The sequence below is a fragment of the Mytilus galloprovincialis genome, chromosome 1 (assembly GCF_965363235.1).
Source record: "Mytilus galloprovincialis chromosome 1, xbMytGall1.hap1.1, whole genome shotgun sequence".
NCBI classification, from domain to species: Eukaryota; Metazoa; Mollusca; class Bivalvia; order Mytilida; family Mytilidae; genus Mytilus; species Mytilus galloprovincialis.
The window spans coordinates 69354342-69360487 of record NC_134838.1 but is presented as its reverse complement, the minus strand read 5'-3'; positions in this window follow the sequence as shown (position 1 = coordinate 69360487).

Below are 6146 nucleotides of genomic sequence, written 5' to 3'. Positions count from 1 at the left end.
GAATATTATTTGATTTCATCAAAAATTGAATTCTTGGGGTTCTATAATATGCTGAATCTAACTATGTAATTAGATTTTGGATATTGGACCATAATAGGTAAATGTTCAATTTAAAATTTTTAAGTTTTTAAGTTTAAGTTCTTAGACCACATTCATTCTGTGTCAGAAACCTATGTTGTGTCAACTATTTAATCACAATCTGTGCTATTTTTGATTTTGAACAAATCAGAGACAACAGTAATTTACTAATGTTCGAAACTCGTAAAAATCTTTTAAATAAACAAACCATAACCAAGAAAAAAGCTGGTAATGTCCACTCCCCCCCCTCCCCCGTTACCTTTGACCGTTTGAAAGTGTAGGCAAATCTATATATGGTCAATATTGCCTGAGTGAGTTGGAACTTTAGTCACTAAATTATTTCTCAATTTACTAAAGGAGAATTTAAGTGAATTATGTTAAAAATCATCTAAGTATCGATGTGCAGACTACAGCGCTAATGTTACCCTTGGGAGAGAAACAGGATAAAAATAAAGCATAGACATTCAGTTTCGTCAATTGTATTTTCTTTCCTCGATATAAATTTACTCATCATAGATACCATGACTGAAATTTTGTATATATAAATTCTTGCTCACTGAAAAGCCATGATTAACGATACAAAAGTCGTTCTGTTCACTGAAGCCATAATAACTCCAAAGTTCTAGTAAATACCTTACATTCTTTTTTGTGAATTATAGTATAAACTATCCCGTTTAACATATAAGTGTCACATCTGCTGCAAATTGAATGATTTACTTATAAAAAATGTCATACTTAGTTTTTTTTATCGTAAAAAATAATGTTACAGCATTTGTTTTGTACTAAAAATTGTAATCCATTCAAAAATATATTACATGTATATGACTTTTTCATTCATATACTACTGAAAGAGAAGGTTATGATTAAGAAAAAGTGTTGCAAATTGAAATCGACTTTTCATCGAACCCATGGTCACATCAATAAGAAATACAGTTATTTAGCTGTCGTTTTAATTGTTAGTTCACACATCACTTAGAATATACTTATAAATATTTGTATGTTCAGAAAGTTAGATCTGGATATAGGATACAAGTTTCTTCAAAGAAAAAAAAATGCTGGGTTTGATTTAAATTGAACGAACGAGATAACTATATAGATAAAGGCAACACTAGTATACCGCTGTTCAAAAATCATACATCTTTTGAAAGAAATCAAACTAAAATCAAAGGAAACACATCAACCATAATAGGGAAACAACAAACAACTGAAACATAGAAGTGCAACAAAAACAAACGACAATGCAACAAACATAGAAAGGAACTATCAGATAATAACTGCCCCATAATCCTGACTTGATACAGATAATGAACAAATTATTCAATAGAAAGACAAAAGAAAAGAAACCCAACACATTCTTCACCCTGCCAAATGTGTTACTGTTAGTTCCTGAAATTATTATTATGACTCCATCTTTTTTCTCTCTCCTGTATGGTTTTATATATATTTCTGATAAAGGGTTGATTATTGCCTTAACTTCAATAGGAAATATGTAATGCATACCCAAACAGATTTGAGCAATGAAAATGTATTTTGTGGCTTTATATATCTGGGGTGAAACTATGAGTTAATCTTAGATTTTTGTTTTTTATTTTGTTTATTTGAATAGTTTCATATAAAAAGAAGTATAATATAAAAAAAATTCAAAACTGAAAGTCTCTTCAAATGGCAAAAAAAATCTCAAACACATCAAACGAATGGAAAACAACTGTCATATTCCTGACTTAATAAATGCATTTTATTATGTAGAAAATGGAAGATAATTAAACTTGATTTTGAAATTTTGTAACTGTTTTTAACGCCTTACTACGTTTCTTTTATTTCATCATTAATTATAAGTAATTCAACAGCGTCATCTTTTACAACTGCGAATTAAAACGCTTCCGCGTTTATTCATTCATAAGAAAATTAAATTAATATTTACGTATGTCATATAACCATCCCGATTATTATTTTTAATCAGTAGAATATAACATACACATGTTGCATTGATTTATATGCAACTGTCGTCACGCGGAAATGTTAAAGGTGCAACTTTGTCTTTGCATCTGTCGTCTGGTGTGCAATGCATAAATGTAAATTACATTGATGTCGTGCAGTTTGTTAAATGTAATGTAAAATATTGTAAATACTAACCAAACGATTATTTCTTTATGTGATCAACTATAATACAAATTATTTCTTCCCACGAACTATTAAGAACAGCATGGCGAGGGTCAATTTTTTAGCGCGGGAAAATGTGAAAAGGGCATCCTGTGATATCTTTGTTCATTTGTCAAGGTATTATTGGATAAATTAATAAAATGTGTAGTCTATTTTTTTTATCTGCAATCCTGTTATATGAATACGAATAGACGACTCGATCGTCACGTCGTGCCGTCAAATCACAAGAATAGGAGTCAAACTATGGAACGCCATCATTGCCTTATAGATATGAAGAAACCACAATGACATAATGTAAATGTTGCTTACATAATGTCAGACCACAATTACATCAGATGAATACATTATTACATGATATTGATACTTCTTATAAGGCAGTGATGGTGTTCCATACAAACCCTACTTACAGCTACCGGGATTGCAGATGCAATAGGTGATCAATTTCTGACTCAGACAAAAAGCCCTAATCCATCCTTTTAAAGTTAAATGGTTGCCCCCTAGGTAAACACAAATAAAAATTCGTTGTACACGATTAAAAAATCCCATTATATCTCAAAGGCCATCGGAACAACAAACCGTAGTGATGGCTGATAACATGGTGTGAGTGTTCCAGTCCCGAAACGAAACATTTAAACATTTGCTACCATTGGTCGACTCGGGAATAAAATAAGATCCAAGTAGTAGAGTGCAATGTACTCTTAACATATTAGGTTGCACTTAAAAAATCTAACTCAACGTCATGTTATATAATGTATATTCATGCATGAACCAAAAACATCAAGTATTTTCCAATGAAACCACCGGCATATCAAGCAAACGCAAGGTAAAAATATTTGATAGCGAACAATTGTTCGATTACTAGTATGTGACAATGTCAAGTTTAAGATCGCCTAGTGTCTTAAAGTCATATGAAACCTCAAATTACAAAAAAAAAAAACATGCATAGGTTTGTTATAACTGAATGGATAGTTTTCATTATAAAACCTATGTACATATACCTTTTTCTGAAGAAAATTCTTTGATTTGTCCACATTTAGATAAAGTTTATTTTTTTTAATTGCTTGCTTCCAGGTAGAAATTTGCCGACAAAGGTACCGTATGCAAAGTGGCCTTAGCTTGAACCGTCTCGTAAAAATCCGGTAATCGCAATACGCATGGATTTCTCTTTGAAATAAAATATATTCTGATTGTACATGTTATACACGTTCTCAATATCCATGCTTTTTGTTGATTGTTTACTATAAGATGACAATCGGTAAACTTCGGCTTCAAAACACGACAAATAACTAGCCGCCATATTTTCGCATCATAACAGACAGAGTGAGAAAAAATTGAAGATTATACGATATGTTTGCGTAAAAAATGATAAAATCGTGCACAGACGACTAAGTTTATGATAAATACATGCATTGTGCATTGATTCAAGAATTGAATAAACATTATTTTTCACCAATCACTCGTTTCATATGACTTTAAAAAGTTAAAAAAAAAGCATCACTATTAATGATATTCCGTAAGTTATTAGTTTTCTAGACAAAACGTCATATAGCAAAACAGCATATATAGCAAATGATGAAATAAGTGTATTTGTGTCATTTAAAATTATTTTATCTTAGATCGAAGTCCGTATTATAAAAGAAGTACAAACAAGCTTGTGATAGAAATCGATACAATAAAAAGAGATAACCATTGAAATTACACGTGTGTGCAGCAAAACAATTGACATAAACTACGAGCAGATACTCAACCTATACTAGAAGTATTTAACGTACGAAAATGAACTCACGCCGTCCTATACTATAATATCGGTGACTGTACTTTCATATAGATTAACCATTGTAAGCTTCAGGGTTCGAATAGAAAAAGCGAAATCTAACCAAATAATGTTCACTTTGATTTTTAATTTTTGTAGGCATACAATAGAATGAAGCAAAAAAGTATTTTCTTTTATTTATCTGATTCAAAGAAACTAAGCTATGATTGCAGAATTATTCGAACCTGAGGTTATCAATTGTTATACTGTACATTTTTGTGTAAATTAGAAAAAAAAGTCTAATGATAGTATCAAATCGATATTCAATGTTCGAACACATAGATATCACTGTTTGATATACGTGTTACAAATACATACAGAATGATTGTGCATTAAACACTTGGATATGAAGGTATTTTAGTTCCAAATATATTTAATTATCGATGTAGGCCATATACGACAATGATTCCATAGTGGCAATGAGTATATTATGTGCACAGACTGTTGAGGTATTCATACGCAATGAAATAAAAAGATTTAAGACATCATGCATGCACGGATATGGCACAAGCCGCAGTAAATAAAAAAGCTCAAGAAAGATTGGATAGAATTAATGTTACATGTTCAAATCATGTTCAAGATTATTATTGTTTGTTTTGTCAAAAATGCAAGTATCTTGTTTGTCTCAAATGTATTGCGGAGTGCCACAATGGGCACAAAGTACAAGATCTAAATAAAACATGTACGAAAAGGAGGAAACAGTTGGAGGAGAGTAAAAACACTATAAAGACTATGATTGAAGAATTGGAGACGACCCAGAATAAAATAGAAGATATGAAGTTTCGTAGGATCTTACAACAAAGGGAAGTAATTGAGACAATACTAACTCAGAAAGACATATTAACTACAGTCATTAATAAACATACTACGGAACTTGTCGAACAATTAGATCGGGAGGTAGACTTAATCAATTCTTCATTTGATGAAGAAGGACGTCAGCTTAAGGAGAAGAAGAGAGTCTTGAGAGAAAAATTGAAGGACAGGAAAAAATTACTTAAGTTATCCTTCAACGATTTAATTCAACTTGAAGAAAACGAGATAGAGTTCCATGCTGATTTACCAAAACAATATTATGAGGGTAGATATCCCATTGCAAAGTTTATTTCTGGAAAAATAGCAAAATCCAATGTAGGAATGCTTCAGTCTGGGTTACAGTTTAAACTTAAGGTTTCAAAAAGATTTACAACTGAGTTACGAGTGATTCACTCTATTTCTATCGGTACTGATAGTACATTATGGATTAACGACTCTAAAGATGGCAAACTGCAAAAGATATCGACAGAAACAGATAGCGTTAAAGTTTTGCTTAGTATCGAACTCTACGTTTTCATTATGGTGCTTACTCGAGAGGGTGATCCTCTAGTCGCCACAGGAGATTCGATTCTAAAAAGTATTAATGCTAGTACTGGGCAGATTTCCGAGTCGATCTTTAAAGTGGAGAACACAATCATTACTGCAGTGCATTTGAATGAAAAAAATGAATTAATCATTGGAGTAAGAACCGAGGGAATGAGATTTTCATTTGAAAGCGAGACGCGGCTCGTAAAGATGGATCAGGAAGGACAAATCTTGGCGACTTACGAATTCGATAAAAATAATAAGCGCTTATTTACCTACCCAAAGTACATTTCAAGCAATAGTAAGGGAAATATCGGGATTGTAGACTGGTTTTCTGAGTACGGAAAAGGACAAGTGGTAATACTAGCATCAAATGGTGATATCGTCAACGTCTATGATGGCAGTTCCGATATCAAGACAAGTTATGTTAAGTTAAATTTCGGAGGAATAGTATCTACAACATCAGACAATTTCATTGTAACTGATATATCTAACCATTTACTTCACCTTCTAAACTCTGATGGACAATGTTTGTTCCAGTTTGATACTATGTCGATCGGGATAAAATTACCATACTATCTAACCTTTTCAAGGTCAAGGAAACTATACATAGGAAGTTTGACCCCTAATCCACATAATTTGTTTGAAGTAGAATGTGAAGGTAGCTAATATACAAATTAGTATTTTAAAAAAATGATTGTTTTCGTTACTGAGGGTAAAGGGCTTATCAATCGAAAATCAATGATACACACAAATG